The sequence below is a fragment of the Neodiprion pinetum genome, chromosome 3 (genome assembly GCF_021155775.2).
Source record: "Neodiprion pinetum isolate iyNeoPine1 chromosome 3, iyNeoPine1.2, whole genome shotgun sequence".
Taxonomy (NCBI): domain Eukaryota; kingdom Metazoa; phylum Arthropoda; class Insecta; order Hymenoptera; family Diprionidae; genus Neodiprion; species Neodiprion pinetum.
The window spans coordinates 26,678,611-26,704,813 of NC_060234.1; the positions used below are offsets into that span (position 1 = coordinate 26,678,611).

Genomic DNA, 26,203 nt, shown 5'->3' on the forward strand with positions numbered 1-26,203 from the left:
AACGTTACACCCGTCTTTACTTTTTGTTCGCTTTTACATGTAGAAGCGGTTGGCCAAAAATTTATTACATATAATTCGTCGAAATATTGAAACGACATGTTTTATAGGACGTTGTGACATCTCCTTTTTCTCAATAATTCTTAATTTCGAATCGGAAATGTAAAAAAGTTTTCGCATCAAACTATTTTAAGTCTGTCTGAATTCGAATTTTTTCGATGAATAATTTTCTAATCCTGGTACACCGGTAATAGATAGGTACCTAATCAATACCTGTGAACGCAGGAAGGAAAACACAATTCCAGCCCGTCTGAAAATATGTTTAAAGTTTCGTAGTCGAGACAGATGACATTGAAATATGCTTCGAAAGATCTTTTGAAAAGAAACAAGTACCCGATTGATTAGTGGCCTATATTTTCGTCAGTCGAGTTTATTTTGCTCTTCATTGGGTCCTTATCGATGCGACCACTTGAATGCGTGCTTTGTCGTCGTCTGAGACAATGCGATACTTTTTTACGCGTCGGAGTCAGGAGTTCATCTTATAGGTCGTTAATTTTTTTTCATCCACGTTTCTCTCTTGGAAGAAACCATTACCAAGAAAACCAAGGTTTCTTTTCTTTTTCTTCTATCCTCCTCATTCTTATTGTCCTCATCATACGTTCATCTTTGTCCGGATAGTGAGAGTGTTCATTGCGATTGTAGCGAAGCCAATAATTACAACGAAAAGAATTAAAGCAGATAGAAAATAAGAGGTATTAGTTTTTCCCGCAGACGGAGATCTTTGTCCGAAGAAACCCAACTCTCGGCAAAAAGTTTGTTTTTCTTTTTTTTTTTTTCCTGCATGTAAAGTCTAATCAAGGAATATTGGATTGTTAATTCATCTACTGAAAACAGTCACTATCTCTGTAGTTACTACAGATGCAATGTCTTTTCGAATGAAGGCATGATCGAAAGCTTGAATTTGCCGCTCTCGTTATCTGAGAAATGGTATTGTGCGAGATAGGCTACTGAATACATACCGTATCAATACGTCTTATTGTCATCTCAGAAAGCTCTCAGCTGTGACCGTCACGTATAATCCATCCTACCTTCTTATTGCCGTACCGAGTATTTCTCTCCCCACTCGTCCGGAAAGCTTCGCCGCGTTAGTTGCCTGTTATATCTTTGCGATAAATTTTCGTAAAACACCGTCGGAATACCATCCCTCAATCCGTCCGTTATCTGCCATACAGCAATCCTCCATGTCAATATTTCAACGTTACGAAGTTGTATCGCATTGAAGCTACCGATTATTATACATGCTATTTTTAATTATTCTTTCTAATTTTCTCTTCTGCCTCGTTCTTTTCTGAATAGAGAAACACTACGGTATTCATTGAATTAACATTACTATGCATCTGCAGGCATTCACGAAAGAACAAAGCAAACAGTTCTAGAAACACGAAAGCTTCAAGTTCAGGCTCAGGCACAGGCATTACAATATATGCAAAAAAATTGATTTCCCATTTTTGTTGGACTGGAAAAATTTGAGGAATGTGAAAATTTATGGAACAATAATTTGGTACGTTTGTTTTTTTTTTTTTTTTATGTAATACCATGTATTCGTGTCTAACTCATTTCAAAGTCGGTTCAACACGCCTAGTCTTTCGGGCTGAAGTTTGAAACCTTATTGTAATGCTGAATCTTTACAAAGACTCGTTATTTGCAGCTTTAGAGGATTACCCGAGAGAACCCCGGAATAATCTTATGGGAATTGGGTTTCCGTGAAATCGTCTGAATTTTTTATACGTTGTAGATCTTGGAATTCTAAAAAAAAGTCTCCACGTGCACGACCCTCCGCTATGGATAGTTTTGGCGCTAGAAAAATGTTCATCCTATATCCAGTATTCCTTGGTGCAAGAAAAACTAAGAAAAAGAAATAATAATTACTAATAAACGAAACTTAATAACAATAATGATAATAATTATTCATTAATCACAATTATATTCGTAATAGAAGGGAGGAAGTAAGGATTATAGCACGGGTTTTTGGCAGTTGCTGTAGAAAGCCCCGCATTTGCACGAGAAACAAAGGAAACCGCCGAAAACCTTGGCCAGGTGTAACCGGACCCGAGTACAAAGCACCAACCAACAATTCGGCGACTGAACGGCTTGACCCTTCTTAAATTTTTGCAAGTTGCCCTTCAGGACTTGATTGACAGGTTATGGATTTGGACCCAAGTTCTTTCGCTTCGCAGCCACGAGTGCCAGCACCTAAGCCACTATGGTCGGTGGCTTAAAACTTAGGCACATAATCGAACATGGCCACTTCAAGGCTATGGGATAAAATCTCAGTCGCAATTTATCTGAAACGCGGTGACGTTTTTTATACTCTCTAGGATGACGTCATCTACAGGTAATATCATAAAGGTTGGAGGAGGGGGCGAGTCCATACATTTAAAGTGGCTATTTATTTATTAGAAATAATTATTTCTTTCCTAGTTTTTCCTGCACAAAGGAATACTGTATATAGGATGAGCATTTTTCTAGGGTCCAAGCTATTCATAGAGGAGGGTTGTGGCCATGGAGACTTTTTCCGGAATGCCACGATCTACGACACATAAAAAGTTCAGAATATTTCACTGAAATCCAATTTCCACAAGATTATCACGGGTTTCTTTGGGTAACCGTCAATAAAACATGAACAAAATCGGATTTTTTAAATTTAACTCTTAGAGTTATTCTAAAGGTGCAATATGTATAGTAATTTTTGTTTCAGCGTTTCGGTACGGTAAAATTACTATCTTCAGTCTTATCCTAGTCTAACTTCCACGCGAGTGTGTGAGTAAAACATCTTCGAACCTATAACGCGTGTGCAATGATCGGTACTTGAAAAATATGGCAACTTCTCAAAACTATATCGCATGAGTTGATCCGAGACGCAAGTTCGAGTTAATTTGACACGTGACTCATCGTTCAGTAATCAACGACTTTCCGTCCGGAATTATAAGACTGTAGCTAAGGAGTCTACGAGCCTAGAAGCTTAATCTTACCTAAAGCTAGTTTGAGAACTCTGTTGGGCCTCTGGAATACGGAAAATATCGGCATGCCTGCTATCATGGAAATGGAATGCTGCTCGATTGAACAAAAGATGGAGCATTCAAGGCTCTTCATTGGCGTTGTTCAATGAGTACACGTTCAAGTTTTGTCAACGACATTGCGAGGTTAACGGATATTCATATGATAATTTCATCGTTAATTTCAGACAACATCAAAAATTCGTAGCATTTTATGAAACTGTCCAATAGTTGATGAAATCATCGAGGTTTTGATTGGTTAAAATGGATGAGATTTCAAGAAAATCTGTACTTCAATACTTGCGCGAAAACTTATCAGCAGCTCATCGGGTGAGCCAATATAAATATACGATACAAATGAGATACGACCGTAATGCGATTTTGCACGGTATTACGTTTAATCTCTGGAGTTTGTAATTAAAAGTATCAACGACAATTCTTATCTCAATTATATAACAGTACTTTATGTATTATTTGTTCAACAGGCTACGCGACGTAACGTTTAATCAATACGTACACATTCCGTGCCGTCAGTTAATTCTAATAGAAGTGAAAAATCCTCAAGCTTTTGATTATATAGTCTTTGTGAATTTTTTTAACTCATCTGTTTTTTTTTTTTTTTTTTGTACACTATAGTTAATCTTGTTTTTCATTTTTTACGATTTTATCGAGATATAATGCATATTAAAGAATTGTCAAGTGTACGACATAGGGGTAACATTTTTTGACGAATCGATTGTCGCAAAATATTTTGTAGAATAGTTCTCACAATGCGAGAAAAACGCAAATGTTAAAAAAAAAAACTCAATTTCTGAAACATGTTCAAAACATCTCATAATCATCCGAAGAGTGTTTTGTTCCTGAAATAAAGGCGTTTTGAGTCAATATATTCATTATAAAGTGAACGGGTTAATCTTGATTTGTGTATTTAACGGTAATATATTAATTTCTTTTAAGGCGCCGATAAGAACGGACGTAAAATCATACAAGTACCAACATCATCTGAAATGCTGTCACGAATTTTATCACATTTTATCATATAAATATTTTATCACTCGGTAATTTTTCAATCCAAACATCGCGCACATGACGCAGGATAGCATTCGACGAATCTTTATTGCAAAAGTTGTTGTTTGAATCCTCATTGTCCGTTATCTGTCGTTTCATTGAGAGCCATAAGAAGAAGGTAGGAAATGCCAATCTACGGCGAACCGTGGACAAAGCCTGTTCCCTACACAATTGACACGTGCTTCGAATTTCCAGACAACGTTTCTGCAAAGGATAATAGTAGTCGGGCGCCATGAAATCCAGCCTAACGATCTCGTGGACGCACATACAAAAATAATTGACTCTCTGACTGCGGATTACGTCGACGAACCAATCACCGGCCTGCTCCTGGTGTACAAAAATACGTTCTTCCACATCGTTGAGGTAATTGACGACATCTGAATGAACAGATGATTCTTGATCATTTTCTATACATTTTTACGACACACTTTTATCCCCTGCTAATGACTCACGTGGTTGTTGAACTGACTTTCCAGATTACAGAGAATACCTTCGTCAAATTAATAAAGCAGATTCGTCAGATAAATGGAATTTCCATGAAAATATTACCCCCCATGCATCACATAAGCGAGGTGAATATTCGCATTAGATTGTTTACCATCATTCCTGTTACCGTTTGTTCATACTTCGCGGTGAATCATCGAGAGGACTTACGCCTCAGATATTTCATCGGGTCACATTGACGTGTGGATGATGATTCGTCGAGCCCTTTGATCATACAGTCGGCGGACTGCTGGTGCTTATGCTTGGGTGCCAGAAGTCCGCGCAGCCCTTGTTAATTTCGGTTTAATCGGTTACTCCAAGGGCAGCGAGATACGTTGCAAGTCCTTTGATCAGTTGGACGTCGAAAGGCCATTTCAGACCGAGATTCTCCTAATCCGTTGCGTAATTTATTTCTCTATACTTTGTTCAATCTCTTAGAGATGTATTCCCTCGAAATGGATCGGAAAAACGTCGCAGTCTCCCCTGCTACTTGAGCACGACCTTCCTAAGAGCTGGGAATTCGAAACGGAGGGCGCGACCCTTTCAAGCTTTCAAAACAAAGTATACAAGTTGTGTCAACATCTTCACGGATTCGAAGATAAGGTATGTGATAAACTCTTTCCTGCAGCCTTCCGTGGCCCCTGTAAATACCGCGTGTTGAAATAACCTCCCCTTCACGTGGATGGAATACCGCTAAAATATTTTACTAGCCATCTTCAAACGAACAGATAATATCCACCCTCTTCTTTTGCTTTTCCACTCTTTGCCCAATGCAAACGCGATTCGATCCAAATCGGGTTAATTGACGCTGGGTAATATCCACGTGTAGTTCTTCTCTGATTTCGTTTCACACGTAATCGAATTTATAGGTATCGTATGTAACACAATCCTCGGTTTATGTGCATGTAAAAACATGTTTAGCTCATTCGGATTAAGAATTGAGTGTGTGTGTGTGTTTTTTTTTTTTTTTTTTTGTTTCTTTTGCTTTTTTCTGTTAATTGAGTAATATAACGTTTATTCTGGTTTCACACGATTGTACAAGAATATTTTCCCACCGCCGAACTTAAGCAACGAGATTGAAATTTTTCAAAGCACCCTGCTCTGCTCGCTTCCGAGGTCGACCACCTATTCGAGCGTGTTCCAGGTCTTTTGCCGGAAGCCGTCATCATCGAATACATCATGAATGGTCGCTACGTGGGAGGATTTGACTTGATCGAAAAATTTAGTTTCGACAGCCGTACGTATACCTGACGTTCAATCGATTTGCGGTCCACTGTTCCACCCTCGCGAAATCCGAATTTTATGCGAGAAAGGCGCGATAACGTTTTTGCATTTTTATTACCCTCGGACTCGACGATTCGGAACTTTTCCAGCAGCGTACGTTTCGCACAAATCGGTTTTCATACCGACGTTTACGATGAGGTATCGAATATCCGCAATCCTTTTGAACGACCCCGAAACCCAGAAACAATCCGACCGTTCAGTTTGTTCAACAGCCGTCGTCGCTACCGGTGGAGAATTTCAAAATTTTCAGTAACAGAGAAAAGTGAAAATTCGTAGGCGTAACTTTTATTCAACGCACACGCGTGCCAACCGCGAAGTGTCATGGATTGAGAGTTACACGCACTGTTCTTTATTTCACGCAGAGAAGGAATGGCCGCACGTGTGCACACCGGATCCAATCGACATCTTCGATCGGAGAGATCCGAAACTCGTTCAGCCTGCAGCGAATCGTGGAGCTCACTGAAAGCCCGCATACTTACGAAAGCAGCCCCGTCTTCTTTGGTTACGTTTTGGTTTGCCCTGGAGGAAGAAGGAGAGTATATTAAATCGAAAAACTTTCCAGCCTTGTTTCGAACGAGCTTGAAGTTTCAACAGAATCTTCATTTTCTTCCCCCTATTCGTTCTCTCTCTTGAATCGAGAATTTCTCTCCGTCTTTGCGAAAGATCAGCGCAAGCTGTCTTCTGATAGGGTTACCCCATTAGAGGGAGTTAATAGAACAATTAAGTTCAAACCGAAGCGGCTACGCTTTCCGCGCTTTAAGCTACAATCAAATCAGGCAACCGCGGTCAAATCTGCGATCACGAACATTGCGCTGCGCCTCAATTCTGTATTCGTATAATTTCAAGCTCCAGAGATTATTCTCGTTTTCTAATACACACCGTTGATCGTGTAAATGGCGGCACCATTATACATTATAATTTGATTAGCTCGTCCAACGGAGAAAGTTGAAAATAAAGTTTTACACGCATAATTTCGCGGACGTCTCTCGAGCTTACTAAATTGGAAGTAGCATTAATTTCAGGCCTGGAGCTTCGAACGATGTTTTGTCTTGATTACCCGAGGCTACCACTCGGCATATTTGCCTTTGGAAAATGACGCTGTGCGGTCGTTCCACTTGCACGACATGAGTATAATCAAAATTAAAAATTGGACAAAGTGACGGTATAATGTGCGGATACAGAAAACTCACAGCGTGAAAAAAAAGCGAAAACGAGACGAGTATTCGTTACGAAATCTGGGAAAACTTTGTTTTCGCGCGACTTTAAGACCTGCACGTTATTCGCTCGCTAAAATTGGCGTGTATATAAGGGATACGGCTCTCGGTAAAAGGAGGAAACGCGGTCAGGAAGTGGCCGCTGGGACCGCGGGCTGCTGGCAAAAAGGTAACAAATGGAAAACGACGCTGTCCATGAACAAAGTGAAGCACCAACGTCCGTTGATAGAACGCTTCGCGGAATACGAGGTTGCTGCGGCAACGAGAATGTGCTCGGAATTTCAAACCAAGACTTGATATAACGTTATCTCGTTCTGGTGCAGGACCGCAGCTTCCTCCACTCTCATCTATTGCACTTCTCTCACATTTCTCTAGCAATTTGAATTTCTCGCACGTCTGTACCTTTATTTAGATGTCTTAAATCCGCTATCGTGGAGCGATACGAGACGTAAACCGAATCGTATCTGACTACTGGTTTGTCTTTCCGGATGAGAATATCTGTCACTGTGCAGCAGCCGGATTTTATCCCTTTGCGTGGGTAACCGTGAATTCTTTTCAAACTTTGAGATAAATTCCGTCCATCGCATTACGGAGTGAAATGACTTTCGAGTCCGTGGAACGTACGCCACTCTCTACACTCTACTGACTAAAACCACTTTCCGCACCTTCGGCTCACCATTATAGCACCATGTGAGTTCAAGTTCTTTCGCAAAATCGTGGCTTTCCTGCTTTTCGCAAGCACAAAATGAAGCTCCAGCTGAGGCGAGAGAACCAACTCAGACGGTACTTTGGTAACTTTGACAAAATGACGGTGGGGCGATTTCACGACCTTTGGGAATCGAGCTGCAAGTCCACCTTGGCGCGAATGAGAAAGCTTTCCAGCGAGGAAACTCGCCACCTTAAACGAGGACGCAAAAAGACTCGTCGAAAAGTCTTGACTATATCTTTGCTGAATCATAACTGAATGGATTGATTAAAGATTTTTTGCAAGCGGTGGAAAGTCCGCTGTCTCGTCAGCAGTTCCCGCAACACACGCATGTTATCTAGTCATGAAATAGAACGAGAGTTGTGGGTTGGGATGTACAAAGGCGGACGATAAATAACTCGGCAAAGCTCGACTTGGCCCAGCCCTTTGCGAACGCACCGCAAACTGTAGTGTTCGTGCATGCTTTATGAGAATGTATAGATGCATATGGAACGAAGCAGGGGGATGCAAAGTGAGATGGGAATCGGAGTCCTGTGGGATAGATAAAGATGTCACAAATTGGACCGTTCTCCCCCTTTGTGAGTGCGTGTATAAGATTAAGGCCCACACTTCAGGTGAGGTGCTTCAAAATATTTATACCTTTCCGAGGGACAAACATCGCCGATGTAAGTTTTTACCCATCAATTTTTCATGGATTGTTTATTTCTCTATCCACGTTCCCCTACCTTTTTCCCCAAATCAGAAACACGTATATCACATTCACCTAATAATCGTAGTTTTTGTTTTTGGTTCTCCAATTAGTCGCAACCTTGAGGAAAACAATTTTTTTCCGTACTTAATTTGTATGATCAGACCAATTGCCGCTTAAAATCTGCCACATATCAAGTATTACATTACGGCACTTGCGATCGAATATAAATTGTATTGATAAATTGTGTGGACTTTAATCACGGAGGTAATTGACGAGCGCGTAGCAGCCGCTCGTTTTGCATTTATCTTTTCGTGCAGTTACGCTGAACGAATCTATGCGTAAATTGGACGAATCGCTGCGTGGGAGAAAACTGCTATCCGTGAATCGTGCATGAGAGAAACAACCGCCGGCGAATTTTCATTCCATTCAACTCAAGAGGACGTCGCGATAACACTGAGAAGGTGTCCCGTTTGTAACATTTAGCGATTGGAACCCCTTTAATAACATAACCGACAACACTTGCAGACACTGGCGTAATAACCTCGACTGAGAATTTCAAGTGCAAAAGCGTTTCAAATTTTGTAGCAAGCGCGGATGGAAAGGATTCACAAGTCGAAGTAAGTAGAAGCTTTGCATGATTTGACGTTGGTCGTATTTCGAATAACTGTGAAAAAAAAACAGTCAAAAAAAAAAAAACAAATGAAAGAAAAAAGAAGTTGAAACAACAGGATTTGATTCCCCGGGTTTTCCGGTCGGTGTCTCGTTTTAGCTGCACTAATTTGCATTGGACGAAACTATTGATCGAAATTTGTACGGGAAGAGAACTGCGCGTGACAAACTTTCGGATATTACTTACTCTGCGCGATTGGAAAAATTTCGCCACCCTTTGATGAGAGAACAAAAAAAAAAAACCTACCGAGTCCAGAGCAAGGCGAATGAATTTTAAGTATGAAAGAGTGACTGTAGATTGTCCAAACTTAATTTTGCGCTCCTGTGCGATGGTATGGTTGGATTTAACACCGGCTTCCAGCGGTGAAAAAATAAGAGAGTACCTATAACACTTCCAGCACGTATTTCGAGCTCACGTATGTCTACACGGTTACCCTTGCATGCAGCAGGCCGTTAACGCGCAGAGAAGTATAAAAAGTTCTTAAGAACGTGCTTAACGGGGTGAGTGGCTTGATTGTGTTAATTAGCTGAACAAAAAACTGTGATGCCAGGCACCTGGTTGAAACTAAGCTAACATGCCGAGAACTTTGCGAAATTATTATATTGCGAATGAAAAAAACAATTGAAGTGAAAAGTAAATTGAAACCGTTACTATTTGTACGATTGACGGATTAAATAAGCCTTTAAATCGTGCTTGACAACCACCACAATTAGCCAACTTCAATCGGATCTAACTTCTGCTTATTCGGCACTAATTGAAAGTTCTGGCTGCTGCAAGCTTTGGCCCAGAACGTCTCCCTTCTAATTGACAACCTACGATATGTAGCTCATGATCAGATCAGAATTACGAGCCTTTTGCCCGTGGCAACCAACATCCTCTTCACCTTTCGACCCGGCTACTTCCCTGGAAAGGTTGCGCCCTCAGGGCAGATCCGGTTAAATTTGCTTAGGGTGCGGCAAACAGCTATAACTATTACTTTCGGAAGTTATATGTACGGATGTAATGTGTGTGCACAAGCGGGAAAGAGTTTCGTCGATTTCCGAACACTATTTCGTTCTACGGTTCTTGGCCGCATTTCAGGTCAACTGAGAGAAATGTATTTTCGAAACAGAGAATTTTGTAAATTAATCTCTTTTCCAGATCGCAACTATTTCACGCATCTCTCACTCGTGGGATAAAATATTCGACTCAGAGAAATTGTTGAATTATTATATTTGGTAGCTTTGAAAGTAAGGAACAAAGAATAAAATTAACTAAATTCTTATGGCAGTCATGAAATAATGAGTGGCTTAATATTTTTTATCAAAATAATTGCTCGACGTTTAGTAGGATTAGCTACACCGTTACTCTAATTAACTGAACAAACTCTGGCTAAGTGAAAATACTCATTAGCGGTATTTAGCAAGACCACAGGTTCGAATTTCACACCATAGATCTTATTAGCACGGAGATTAGAGTAACAACTCCGGAACTCGGTAGTAATGGTCACAGTAGCAATTTCTTTAAGCTGCCTTATTCATTTCCTCAACAGATTATAACAGCCATTTTCCGAGGTCACGACGTACCAAATGACCCGTGAAGTATCCGCTAAAACACTCCCGTTTCATCCATTTTTCATCATGTTATAACGGTTTATTTCCCCGCAGCTCCTCGCAGGAACTTCTAATCATAGGCAAACTAGGGTATACATGTCGACTCTAAACAGTTCCACTGCTTTTTTGTTAATGTCGCTCCTGTACCCTGATTTGCCTATAATTAGACGTCCCTACGAGGCCCATCATGGAAATAACCTGGTATAAGATGTAACCGCAAGCACGAAATAACTGTCGGTGATCGTTTGTGAGTCACGATAGAGTCAGCTTTTCTATGCTAATCGTATTTTTAACCCTTCCGTAAATTAGAAGCTGTAAATTTGCGATGAATTGCAAATTGCACACAGGTATATCACATTTGCGACCTGCCCTCACCTACAGACGGAACGAAATAATTTATAGTCAAATAAACTTTGAGGGATCCACGTCATGGTTTCAAACCCAGCAAACGTGTCGACTGGCACATGTGCGTCAGAGGTGGTGTTTCGAAAGTCACGGTTCATGAACATACGTGACGTAAATGCGAGTACGAATGCTGGGAGACTTTTGAATTGTTATAACTAGACAGGTAGACAGGCACGAGGCTCTGGGTTTGGTGAAAAAGTAAGAGAGTAAAGAGATTAACTTTTATCTTTTTTATTTGAATTCAAATGATTAAAAGTTTCGAGAACTTACCAAGTGCGACAAAATATCAACCGTTCAACTGCGGTATAGATATGGTTTTTATTACAACATAGTGAACACGAATGATAAGAAAATTTCTAGCAAGTACAGCAATAGAGATGAAATTGAGAATATTCGAATAACGCAAACTAAGATATCGCTCAAACGTGAATAACACTGCTGCTGGCAAAGGGTATTGTAACATATTTTGAACACGCAAAAAAGGGTGAAGGGAATGATTGCTGAGCCGCAATTTCTGGCTCGAGTGGGCAGGAGAGACCTCGAGGTACAACGTGTAGCATAGTCACGAATCCAACCACGGTAACCGACACGAAAATTTTGACGCGGGTAGAGGGAATGTTTTTTCTTTTTCTATATATATAATTTCATTTTCATGACACGTCTCATAGAGGAGATAGAAGCACCAGTGCATTTTTGATCCATTAAGCAAAGGCCTTTCATCGCGATCCCTAGTCTGTTCCGAACAGGTTGATTTACCGACGCGTTGGAACAGCTGTGTGAATGTATGGCATAGCGTGTGCGTAAGTATTCGTGTGTTCCATACGCACGCATACGTCGGTTTACAACAATGCTCCGCAAACTTTATCATAATACGCTTTGACACGGCAGACGGCTTCAAACAACTCGAATAGTCCAACGTTAATTCGAATTGATAATTGGTGCGTACGAAGAATTGATCGTGTTACGCCGGAGGCGATGAAAATCAGCTCGTTTTGCGAGCTGGCGACAATCGTGAATAATGTATGAAAGTCGATTGGTGGGTTGAATTTTTTGTGGATAGTCGAACACCTTGTCGCACAAAAAAATACAACTGTGAAAAAATTCATAGTCAAAACATCTACGCAGCTGCCGAGATAACCAAAAGTGAAATTTGGACCTCCAGTTCGAATCACGTACGAATCAAACTACGCGAAACAATGCTGTGGTAGCGAATTTTTGTCTCGTAGATTCCCGACTTACTCCGCCGAAGGAGCAGGGGAGTCGAATCGAATCACAAATGATCGAGATGGGCCACGCCCGTCACATCGACGGAACGTGACATCCACAGTGCGGAATGAAAACGACTCAGGATAAGAAAAACCCTAGAGGAAGTGAAGGAACGGCTACGGAAGGCAAGTCGAAAATTTCCGCCGAGTGAAGGGGTCGAATAGAGAATCCGGTCGGTATGTCTCGATTCGAAAAGACAACGAAATCAGCTTCGTATAGTGTGTTAAGCTCGGTTGAATCATCGGAATACAAAACAATTGGTGTAACCTTCCCTACCGAGATCAGCCACTATTTATTTATTTGATTTTATTGTATCTTCCTCATTCAAGACCGATGCATCACTGCAGAAATTTTGGAAATGAGGTTTACGTATATTTGGTAAAAATAATATAGCTTTTGATGACGGTGATGCGGATACTCTGTCTTAGAACCAAAATCGTTATCGTAATCTAACCCTCCGGAGGTGAGATTTAACCCTCACCCCGTGTCGTCCGATTCGACGTATCAGATTCGTGTTTGCATAATCAATCTTGGCCCAAGGAATCCTTCGATACCCGACAAAAAGCTCAGCTATCGCTCATGGAGTTTGAACAGGTGAAATATGACGAGGAATTTACATGCCCCGTTACACCTACGGTAAAGGCAAAAAGTTAGTAATGAGAAATCCAACGCCGAACCTGACTAGCGATTCACCGTGTCATCATCAGGTCCAATTAACAAATCACCGCTGTTGCTGTTTCAATTTGATGTGCCTACACGGTATATAATTGTACTGTTAAAATTGCCGAAATTGGCCGGTGTGGACAACTATCGAACAATCTTTGTAGTCAATATCGGGAAATTCAGCGTCGCATATGAGTGTTAGATCGACACCAAATCATAGTCGATATCTTCTTTTAAATTGCGAAGAGGGAAGGCTTTCATCCCGTGAAGAGAGAAAATCCTGATCTCTTTTTTTGACAGAGGCATTTTAGATCGAGAGAAATGAAAAAGGCCGAAAGAAGATATTCGTAAATGTCAGGACGCGCCGAAGGCGTTTTGCTAAATTAACGCCCTTGCACTGAGGGATTCTGGTCACGTGGTACGAAGAGAATATAAAACGATGGAAGTTTGAGGCGGACCAGGATAAAGTACAGGGAGAAAATCGAAGTAAAAGAAATGCGTCGAGTTTGCATCGTTGAGCTTGACGGATGTCTACATGTGATTTCCATATCCTCTGCGTTACACCCTCACGCTATAACAACACATCAATGCATCCCGGCTCTAAGGCATTCGGATGATGCTGGAAGGCATGCTTGTTGATGGAAAATTAAACGAGGCATGACCGCATGCGTACCGAATATTCGGAGAGCTTCATCCATCACATCGTGGAGGGTGACTGAACCACGACAAGCATCGTGAACCGGAGAACTGAGTTAGGAGAAAAGCATCCGACCTATCATCGAAATTGATTGGAGAGCAGCGAGCAGGATATAATGCTGCTCTTAATACGAGCACTGTGTGTATTACTTTTTCCTTACGAGTGAATATTATTGTCGAAGGGATGGCGGCACTCGTCCATTGATCGGATTACGAGTGGGAAGTAAATGTGTAACTCAGGTGAAACCGTGCGGACGAATTGTGATCGCTGAAGAGATTTATAAGGAGATTTGCCGGAAGGGTATCAGCCGGTTTCTGACTGCGACGGAAAGGAATAACAAAATTTGGAGATCGGGAAAAAGTATGCGGAAGGGCTGTATTCAATTTTCATTTGCCTTCTTGGAAGTCCGGGGTCTTCGGTACGATTCTATCGCGCCCGTTCTGCCCAAGGGAGACACAGAGTTCGCATCGTAAAGCGAAATGTCCTCGGTCCGTAGATTTTTAATCCTGCCATTGACGCTGAAAGGCCTATTCAATTCACCTCCGACGGTGTGAAGTCTTATAAGAATCAGTTCAGCCCGTTCCACCGAGATTTTCACTCCCCCTGACTTCCGTTCGCGGATCGCATTCCTACTCTGCCAAATAATAGCGGAAGTATTAAATTCACCAACGGCTTGTACCATTAGCCACGAAATGAAGAAAAAGAATAAGTAGCATATTTCTACGACTATCAGAACTACCACAAGAAACTTATTCAAAGAAAGGAACATATTTCATCCAATGACGGTAGATTTTTCGGGTAACAGAGCAGAAATGCACACCGTAAACTGCTCTATCGGAAAATGTTTGGTGATGGTCGGTGATTGATGTATGGCGTGACGCTGAGTAGCTTTCAAGTCATTGTACCTTGAGAACACGAATGAAGCGTGAGAAATATTTTATCCTAACATTTGCGCGGAAACGAGAATGAAAGCTCGTCAATGGGAGATTAGCATCCGATTATCTTGCGAACTATTCATCGTGTCAATTACTGTATAGTTGCAGGGATATTAGACTTCGATATGACATTGCGTGAAGCACGAAATTTCACTAGCCGAACAAAATGGTATAAGATGTAGGTACTAGATTTTTTGGTTACAACCTAAAATTCTAAGAAAAATGAAAATAGCTGTGGACTGTGTAGTAACCATCACTAGAAACTTTTATTAGTGTTCAAGTCGTTTGTAATACCGCGGAATTTCGAAGCGAAGTAAACTGCGTGAAATCCTTTACAAGCCCCTCGTAATCACTCGTTCAGATCGACCTTTCAGCCAATTTACGAAACTCCGTGCATGGCTCGTCCTAAAATCACCAACACGGACCGTGTTTGGACTGTACGTCACGTTTTTCTCGGACGGGACTTTTATCAGCTGGGAAAACATTGAATATAGGGATGGCATTTCGTCCGTCGGATAAAAGCGATTGATCGAAGATATCAGTTATCTGGATCACTCTCGTTGTTTTCGAGTTAACTTTTACTTCGCTCGGTGCTAATTGGTTCGACGCGTCTGCGCAGCAGCGTCGAGACGGGTGGCTTGGAACCGGAAAACCGCGAGGTGAGAGAATGTCAATAAAAACAGAATCGCAACCCCCTGAAACTTGAGCGCCGCGTGGGTATGTATACATATGTACACTTATATACTCACGAAACAAGGCGAAAGCGGAAAGCCAGAAGTGAATATTGTTAAGCCTGTGGAAAAATTGGGACTTTTCCGGAGCGTTAAAAGAAGCGGTTTATTCGCCGCGAAGCCAGTTCGACGTCTTCGTCTCCGGTTCCACGGTTCACCCCAAGGGGGCGACTGAGCATCTGCCACGAGATGAGAAATACTTGGATTATTACCGGGAACGAGGTAAGTATATAAAAAGGGAACTTGAGGTCGGCGGTTATTTCAAGGATGGTAAAATTCGGTCCCTGCGAACCGTCCACAGGGCTTTGCTATATCTTAGCGTGTCGATATTCCGTCCCATGTGTACGCACGAGTATGACACGCACTACGTGTACCCGGAACGTACATCGGCATGACTTGGTCCGTGAGATTAGGGAAACAAGGTGCTCTAGACTTTGTCACGTCCTCCGCGGCATAATTAGCGGTATTAGTGCCGCAGTGCGCGAAGCCTGTAGAAACTTTCGCCAACTTTGCTTTACTTCCGCACGGTAAATTCTCCAGCCGCGAACTTTGAACAGGACAAAAAAAAAGGGGCCGCGAAATTTTTTAGATCCGTTATTGCTGTTTGGCATTGCACGAATGGCCGAGGCGGACTCGAGCTTTTATTGGTGTGTCCTGTTGTTTTTATACGGACGCGAAAAAATGAACTCTTTATTAGTGACCTCGTAGCGTACAGCATACATCTCCGTCTCTCATTGTTTCTAATTTGAATTTCAATCCACTGAATTACGAACCCCAAGCCTGGAACTTGACTGTCCGGGTTTCACCGTAATTTATACGGTAGGCATTTTATATTCAGAGATATATACGCACGGGTATGGGTGCAAATGAGTTATATATTCCGAGGGCTGCTACAGAATCTAGGAATATTGATATGCGAGCCAATTTCAACCGGCATCATGATACGTTGTTTCGAATTAACTTCATTGTTCTTCGTTTCGTTATTTATATTTAATCCGAAAAAGCTTCTGAGAAACGACTCTTGCTTCTTAAGGGTTCGAAAAAATTTAACTATCGTAGATCTCTTAGCTAAAATATTTCCACAGACTAAAACAAATATCAAAATCACCTATTAATCAACGAGGAATAAAGGAGGAAAGATTCTCAAATCAGTTATAGATGAATTGGAAGAGAGTGAATCTTTAAAATTCGGCAACGAGTCTATTTGCAAAACCACACACGTATTCCGTAAATTTTATCAAAATCTGATAAAAATGACAGGAATTCGTTTTTCCGAGAATTTTTCAGTCTGTTCTAATTCCGTCAACCACGATTCTATGCATAAAATTCAGCTCCTTTTCGACTGCCTATTTGAGACGAGAACCCGCTGTGTTCCCCTCGTGCGGTTTCCGGAAGAATCCAATCATCAAATACAACGCTTTTCTGGGTTTTCAAGGAATCTCAATAGCTTGCAGATATCATACCCTAACCCAAGCTTGACCTTATATCTACCCGAATGTTTTTCTCCGGCTTTCCGAAATAAACGTATAAGCTGGTGAATAGCATGCAATTTGGGGTTCTGAATAGGTAATTTATCCTATGGAACGGTATACAATTACCTAACGCTGATAGTCGTGCCACTGCACAGTTATTTGGTGAAAAGTCTTCTTTGCAAGTACACCACGTAGCCGGACTATGATTAAATTTTGCAATACTAAGTTGAGATGAACCAGTTTTGCATTAACTAACATGATTGAGACGAATACAGGCAGTCTTTCGTACACCTCTGTCTTAAACTCAGCGACGACGAGTGACTCGGGAAAATATCATAAGGCCAAAAGTATAGAGCATACGATCTTCTTTTCCCCCTTCGAATTGCCGGACTTCCGTTGCGACCCTTGTCCGATATCAGGAGCTATTCAAGGCTCGGCGCGATACTGAAAGCTTTGTTCTTTTAGACTGCAAAGCCCTTATTCGGAGCCTATTCGAACAGAGGGTTGATTCCCTATGAAGATGAGACGCAGGACACAGGGGACAAGCAAGGATAGCTGACGATCGAAGAGAACGGCACAGGAAAATTGTAGGTACTGCACGTACAAAAGTTGGAAGTGTAGAAAAGCTGGATTATAGTTATTGCTGAAGATGAAAACGGCGAGGAATAAAAGTTTTTATTGGGCAACGCCTAGACGCGGTGTAACTAAGTTTACCAGACTGTAATCAAATCCCGTTCCCATTAAAGTTGTTTGCACGGTTTACCTCTCTCCGTTTATCTTATCAACCTCGAGCCGCGGGGAAAATGTTTGAATTTAAACATCGGAAACAGAAGATTCTCCTAACGCATTGGCAGGATCTGCGTTCGACGTTTCGCGTTTCTGCAGTGCAGCGAGTTCGATCGTCGCTGATCCTCGTATTTCAAGACACATCGTTCACCCTCATCCAAAGCATGTATTCCGACTAATTCCTCCTATTCGGGGTTCCTGTTCTACGATCTGCAGCTCGTCAAACGGACGGATTCAATTTAATTCCATTCAATCCGATTCGAACTCGAGCAAATCCAGGCATAGTTCGGAAGCCTGTGGGAAGAGACATCTCGTAGTTTTCAATCTAGAGGTCAAGTTACCGTTCTCTCGTTCTCTGGCAAAGGCGGTCTGATATATCTCTGACCTGTGTCAACCCGTAACCTCGATTTGTACGCAAATGGGAAGAGTCGAATAATAATGAATTACAACCTAATTGAGTTTATCCCCCGGGTTAGGGAGGTTCTAAAGACTATTAATCAAGGTGTCACGGACATTTTTTGAAGCGTGTAACACGGGGTGATTATTAAACTTTCCGTCGTTTCATAAAATGCGAAAATTTGGGGAACCGCTGTCTTCTTAGCAGAGGCTTAGCCTCGCGTTCAACGAAGCCTACACGTAACTTGTTTGAAGTTGACGAGACGGAAATAGTTGCTTGAGGATGACGTCATTTTTCGGGAAGTCTTCCCGCCAGCTTGGATTTCCGAAAACATTATTATTGTCATCGGTGAACGATGAACTAAACCCAGGGATTTCCTTTGTGCTGGTGAAGAGTTGCTAAAAAATGGATACCAAAAATTTTTTATCGTATTACTTCAGACGTTGTTCGCAAGCGACGATTTGATAAATGCGAAATAATTACTTTGGGATTGGGAAAACCCGGTAAACAAGTGACAGATCATGTGTAAGGAAATTTGTACATTTACACTGATTTATAGTCAGATATACAAATCAATTAAGGAGCCCATGAGAGAGAGCGGAAAGCTGCGAAAGGACCGGAAGACAATGAATCAAACTGCTGGGGGTGGACTTATATTAAGGCCCGAGTCGTACATGGGCAGACGAACGTTGGTAAGGTCTTAAAGGAGTCGGACAATTCCATTTCCGGTCGGCAGATTGACCAACGGTAAAATTCGAACCTTCAAGCTTCTTCTGATAACATGTTTGATAACAAATCAAAAATAAACCGTAAATTGCTGGTTTAAATATACATAAATATACATAAAAATGGAAAAAATCCGAATCGAAATAAAATTGCTGTTACATTTTCGCTCAGTAAATACCACTAAGCTGTTCAAACTTGGGTACAAGGAAAAAATTTGAGGCATGCATCACCGATTTTCTTCGTTCTGTGGTACGTTGCAGTACTGTGAAAAAAATTGGGCACGTACTTTTTTTACACTTTAATTTAGCCGTTCAAAGGACAAAATTTATACCAGAAAATTTCTATATTACAACGTCAATGTTTACGCTTAAATTAATTAGAAATTATTCACCATTAACAGCCGATAATATGCATTGAATTTTTACCCTCAGGTGTTTTATTCCTTATTTTTTCGGGGTAAACCTTAGGGCTGGGTTTTAACCCTCAAATAACCGATCGGTTCGACGCTGGTTAAGAGACAGAGTTTATATTTTTACCCGGATAATTTCACGAGAATTTAAACTATTTCATGTAAGTTTTCAAGTCGTTTGAAGTAAGAGACTCGCGAATGATGACAAATAAAATGATTCGACATTGCCAACTTGCCATTTGATTTCTTGTTTAATCGACAATTTCATGTACCTACGACCGTTGCCTACCGTCTGAGTTTGGAGAAACGATTCTTATTCTTATAGCAGGTTATAAAACGGATTGTAAAAGCATTTTCTAGAGATCGGAACTTCAAACGAGAGATCTTCAAAAGACACGATTGCTGCCGTTCCTTCAACTCTCACAGACACTTTTTTCCCCGACTCTATCGGCAATGCGTAACTGAAAACATGTAACCAATCCAGACATTTCGGCCGTCTCAACTTCTCCCCATTTGCTTCCCTCTTCTTCTTTTCTTTACTCGCAGTTCTCATCAGTTTTTTTCTTCTTTTTTTTTTCGTTTTACGACTTCATCTCGCAAAATTAATCGAACTAACGATCACCGAGAAGTTGAATTTCCCCCGGAGATAAGTCAGAGGGAAGAGTTACCGGATGATTTACTGCACTTCCAACGCGGCGTTGCGACGCAGCCATGCGTGTCTCGTTCAGAGATATGATTTAATCAGCGGTGTGTTTCTCGGTCCGATCGTGGAATACAGCCGAAACATTAAACTCGATGTAAGTATTCGAGTAACGTGGATGAAAATATTGTAACTTTCGTTGGAGTTACGTAATAAAATGTGGGTACTTGAGCTTGTGTGGCAAATAAATGGCGAAAAATGAAAATGTTGCGAAAATTATGTTTATTGTTAAATGCGGTGTTATTCGTTTAAAGTATGAAACAAGACTGTTTTTACAAGAATGCTGGTTGACGCAGCAACCTTACTCATTTTAAGACATAAAACGTTTACAAACTTCTTTCATCTATGATAACTACTGGTTCGTTAGAAAAAGGGGTAAGACGGGTGATTTCACCCTTTGTAGCAATGTAACATAGCGGAAATCAGCATGTAAAGTGGATAGTTTGAATGCGAAATACTTTCAGCATTCGGTGAAATTCGAATTTCTAATCCGTAAGTAAGAATTGGAAGCAATTAGGTCGCCACGTAAAATTGTGACCATTGCGATCCTTGGACGGCGATAGTATTATACCTCGTCGTATATAAATAAATGTTGTCAGGCTGGCATGCGATACACAATAGCCGTCCACCTACAGGGTTGTACGTTGTCAGAAGACTGCAGGGTATAACGGGCGCTCTAGGGGCTGGAAAATAGAGGCAAAATGAGGGGGAAAAGCAACGTCACGCTGCGATGACTCGTTTATACCAGGGGTGAGAGGAACTCGGATGAGACTGCTCGAGTCGCCATGGCAGCGAACCAGCCGAGATCTGCTTTTTCTTTTTTGTCGGATAGATCTTTGTATGGATCTCCCACCGACTTCGGAAAGAGGGGAGGACGCTGATTGTCGTCTGTCTTTGACCGAGCTGCGAGCCATCTATAAACCGCCCCTTTTTCACTACCGGTTATGGCTGGCTGGCTGGCTGGCTGGCCGAGCGTGTTTTGCGGCACTGGCTATTATCACGGATCATCCCGCTGCTCCTTGTTCCGTGACTACAACAGCGAGAATCTCAGCCTCCGGGAATGAGTAACCGCCGGCGAGTCTTTCGATTTAATCTGATCGATCCTCTCTCCTGCCTTCCAGCCCTACCCGATTTTTCACTTTTCGTTCATCCCCGGCAGGTTTTCGCGGTTATATTGCCGCATCGGTTAATCCGAGCATCGCAAATATACTAGCGCTGATTAAGTCAGCCGCTAACTTTTCCCGCGTAAAGGTGGCTTTCGAAAGGGGGAAAGTTACACCTGTAATTGGTAGACTAGAAAATCAAGAGAGTTGGTAAGAGGTCAGAGCCTTTCCAAACTGTTCGCCAAGAATTTTCCTCACCGGGTACATCAAATTAGTGAAGGATTAGAATTCTTGACATTAAATTAGTACACGTCTGACTTTATCTTTAGTTGTGCAGGAATACTACTGTGACGTTTTAAAAAATCTCTGTCCCGTTATGACATACACGTAATTTCAATTGAATAAAATAATTTTTGAAATACGCGACCGTATGATTTAGTTTCTATTCAGTAGTATGATAAATTATGAAGTTTTGGTGAATAATACTTGGCCGTGAGTCAAAATAGAAGCAAAAGTTAAAAAGACCCAAAAAAATACGCGAAGAAAGCGAAAAACGAGAGAGAGAGAGAAAGAGAGAGAAAGGGAGAAAGGAAACAAGTCGAGCGGTGAAATTTATTACACGACTTTGCTAACAGCTGAATCGCGTAGGGAACGAGCTCGAAGTTAGTTTGGTTTGTAAGACGTGCAGAGCCCATTGGGCGAGGCACTCGCTTTTAAGGCTAGAGACAGCATAATCATAAAACAGCAGAACCAAGGGAAAAAGGAACGCTGAAAGCAGCTCGCATTGTTGGTCCATTCTCTCCGTTCTATTTCTCGCTCCCCGTTCCAAGACTCTTCAGTCAGATATTCCTGCCCCGAAAATACGTACCTTCATGTGTACGCTGCGGGTATTAAGGTTTCTCTTTACCCAAAACGAACCACCCCGTCACGTCTTCGGCTCCTCATGACACAATGCGCGGCTTACGTCACGGATTCGATAGAAAATAGCCGTAGAAAATTTTCTACTCCGAGCTAATGTGCGCTGCTCCAAATCCCGAGCTTCCGCGCGCCTTATCTCGAATTTATACTCCGATATACCTGTTGTGATGTACATAGACGTGCCGGGCGTGGAAGAAGAATGTGGCTAAAATCTGACGTTGAAGTATTAGTCCCGGCTATCTACCTGCACCTCGGCGTTCACCTTACATTATATATGAAGGCGAAAATCCGAACGTCGAGTGAGTTCGCAGTATGAGGAAAAAGTTTTGCAAACCTGATAAATTTAGCTGTCCTCGCATTACACTTGACAAAAAGTTAGGGAAACATTGATGTGAGGTAAAAAATTTTGGAGTACGTCAGTATTTTTTTTTTGTTTTTGACGAAGAGTGAAATGAATTTAGTCCAAAGCTTCTTTATACTCTGTGAATGAGTAAAACCTCGCATCGATATATTCGGCTTATACGCGAAAGTATATTCCGTAGGATCAAAACGGACCGGTGTTCGTATATCAAACGTCAGTGATTCATCAAACTTCTTCATCCTTCAACCGTGGTTTTCACGTCGGAACTTCATTTCGATCCGATCAAAACTCGACGGTACCAATATTAAATTTACCGAATAGCAGTCTGTAATCGTGGCCACGACGTTCGCTCGGCGAATGTTTGCCAAATTCTCAATGACGATTTCATGAACTCAATTCCGATCCCAATTCAAAACTAAGTTTCTAACGTCTTCTTATTTCTTTCTCCTTCGGCCGGTCCGAAAATTCAAGAGGTCGAATTTTCAATTCAAAATTATTCAACGACTTTTTCCTGTGTATTTTCAATACCCCCTCTTCATTTCGTTCTGTGGTATTTTTTTCACGCTTTAAACGCCTCAATCTCGGTTTCGAGTGAATATGCAAAGGGGGAAGATAATTATTCTAGGAAATCTTCTCCGTGTAATCTTCAACGTGAGAGTTGAATGACAGTGTTCACGAATGTTATAAATAACTAATCCAAAGATGCCACTCGACTGCGACGTGCCAGCGCCAGTATCTTTTGTCCCCAGAGTCGGAATAGGGAAAAATCTTCAGAGGCATACGAGTGAGGAAATTGAATTTCTCCAGTGGTTCTGAAATTAATTCCCTTCCGTCCGTATATCCGGAGGGAGTTGGTGAGAATCTCTTTGAGACAACATTGACAACGTCTACTCGTGTACGTGAATGATAGTTACACGTAATTCAGTATTGACTACTTCAGTGAAAACCAGCCGGAGGGAAATCGGATTGAAACGAGTGTTTTTCACTCTTGTCGCGTAGAAAGTGAAAAGTTCTGAATCTAGTTTTTTTCTTCCTTACGGATATTTGCTCGGACAGGATGCGGCGCCTAGGTAACAGATGGTGGCATGGCGCGGTCTGCTTTCAAGCATAGTAAGATAAAATGAACACTCCAAGATATTTCTTTCGTCGCTTTATTGCAATCAAAATTCTGCCTCAATTTCTATTTCTATGCGATACGTGACGTATTTTTGAAGGCATTTGCACTTTATACGCCACACGCAATCTTTCACATCAGTGTAAGGTACAGCTCATTCTATATTCATAGATTTACCTTTACTTCAATACATTGCAGACATTGCGACGTTAGTCATAAAATAATGGTATTATTATTGTGAAATATCGTTTACTCGAAAAAGCTCCTTGTCAGAGCCACAAAGACAACATTAATCAATGAGATGGCGTGCGGGTTGCATCGTATGTGTCCACATATTTTCAAAACCAATTCGGATTCTATTCTTAACCTGTCGCAACCAGGCTTTTATACTTTTGCTTCGATAAAATCAATTTGTTAGATGAAACGTTGAAGTATACAATTCTTTGGGGGTCCAAATTTAAAACTGGGATACGTTACCCCGATATTTGAGACGCGAATGGGCGCGATGCAACGCGTTGACTCTTGCGAAAGTGGAAAGAAAAATAACTGCAGGAAAAATTTTGAGAAATGGAATGAGTTGTGCAAAGTAAACTTCACCCCATATCCACCAGAGACACCAAGCAAAAGTTAGACCGGTATTATTTGCCCGAATTAATTGTGATTGACAATTTCTTACCTGCGAAAGTATAAATTACGGTGCCAAAGAGCCGGTAACAAATTCCTGCACACTTATTTGACACTGGAATGTAATGATTGTACGTGGATGTTTAGAAGAAATGTGTGAATCTGATTGAATTCCGGATAAGGTGTACAAAAGACAAAGGAAAAAAGAAGAGGAATCCTGAATTTCATCAGAGTTTTCCTCCATCAGAAAGAGAGGCTTTTATTTCCAGCCAAGAGTGAAGTATCCAATCTTACGTCTCCTTGGCACTTATTCCGAATGGAGGGGGGAAAATGCCTTGGTTTTTTCTTTCCGATTTACGGCGGGTATTCGAGAAAGCTTTCTCAGTGGGGCACGAGAGCACTCGGTACACAAGGTGTCACTCGAAGTGGCTTAAAGTTCGCTTCACAGAGGCTACGAGTTTCTGCAAAAATTCTCTACAGTTTACTTTTACCATATTTAATTCTGCGGGAAGAGAAAAGAAGAGTAACTTCATAAAAATAAGCTGGTTCTCGTGTCGGTTAGTCTACGTTTACTTCGTGATTAATTAGCTTCTGCTTCCACTATTTTAATTGGCGTGGTTTTTCATTCCACTGCGCGTTGAAGCGCAATACAATTAGTCGGAGGAACTCAGAATCCCTCAAAGAGGTTCCCTTCCACTCGTAGTAAACATCAGGCGACGCGCGACGTTCTGAAACGTACTGAAAGCCACCGGAGTTCGCGACAATTATAACGTTTTGAACTGACATTCGGCAATTTCCTCTTCAAGTGCGATACAATCAGTTAACACTTGTGTGAAACGTCGCTATAGGGTGTCTCTGATTTAATTAGATTATATCGTCTCAAGAAGTTTCTTCTTCTCTTCTTCTTCTTCTTTTTCTTCTTCTTCTTCTTCTTCTGCTTCTTCTTTTCCTTAGCGAAATTGGGGTCGTAAATTTCACTCGTAAATCGTCGAGTTAGAAGGGCATACCTTTATGCTGTATTTTAATCTAAATTTCGCATACTGACATCTAGTGAAATGACTTTGACAGTTTTAAATTTTTTATCACGATATAGCCGATCAATTTTTTAAACCGAGAGCTGCTCATTTTGTTTCTTCTATTAACGTTAACGAGAGTGTCCTGCATAAGTTTGAATCGCCCAAGCGGTGTCGTTGATCGATACGGGGGTACGTTAGAGCTACTGCACAACGGTTTAATCTAGTTAAGTGCAAGACGAGTGAAAATTCAGCTGGGACTACTTGATCGAGTTCAGCGGTCTATGTGCAACACAATAAACGAGCGAAACCTCGGAGCGATGTTCGGCCAAAGCGAATCTGAAACCAAGAGAACGGACACAGCTACCCACTTCGATTACCTAGATTCGTGGAATCAGTTGAACGGGAAGGAATAATCTTGGGATAAGGTATCGTCAAAGTTCTCCACTTTGCTGTTTTCCAGTTAAGCCCTCGAAAATATATTCACAGCAAGCGTGACTCGTTTCGACTGCCTGGAATTAAACAACAACATTAGACCTTGATTAGTAACCGTTATTCGCTTTTCCGTGATTTTCAATCATTGTCACGGCGGGAATTCATGGGAAGAGTGAACAAAGTACCGACATTGTGTGTATGTTTGGGTTAAACGCGCGATTCGTTACCGTCCCTTAATTTGAAAATTATTCATCCGCGAAGGGATGAAAGGCGTTACACTTTGGCAGAATGTCACATCCCACCTGGTAGACGGCTCTCCCGCATCAGTGAGCAAATCATAAGCTACGGGACAATGATAAATTACCTTGCATTAAATTATACCACGGCTAGATAACAGGATTTGAGTAACCGTTGGCGTTTACCGGCGAACATGAGCTGCAAAGCGAATAAATACTTGATCCTTAACAGAGAAGCTTCCTAAGCCGCTACCTCGAACTAATTACTTGTTGGCACAAATTGGTGTAAGTGGGAAAGATATATTTTAAAACAATGCTCTTGCTGCCATGCATCCAATTACAATATCACGCCGATCGTCGATCAAACATTCATTCCTATATTGAAGAGGATATTGATCGATCTTGACTGCGACTCGCCCCCGCAGGCGAATAATATTCGGTCAACGAAGAT

At 41.4% G+C, this 26,203-nt stretch overlaps 1 protein-coding gene across 3 annotated transcripts in view; it reads left to right on the forward strand.

Annotated features, from left to right (window-relative positions):
* The window catches only part of LOC124213897 (facilitated trehalose transporter Tret1), a 76,818-nt gene that overhangs the window by 38,465 nt on the left and 12,150 nt on the right, over nucleotides 1–26,203 (forward strand). The window lies entirely within an intron of this gene.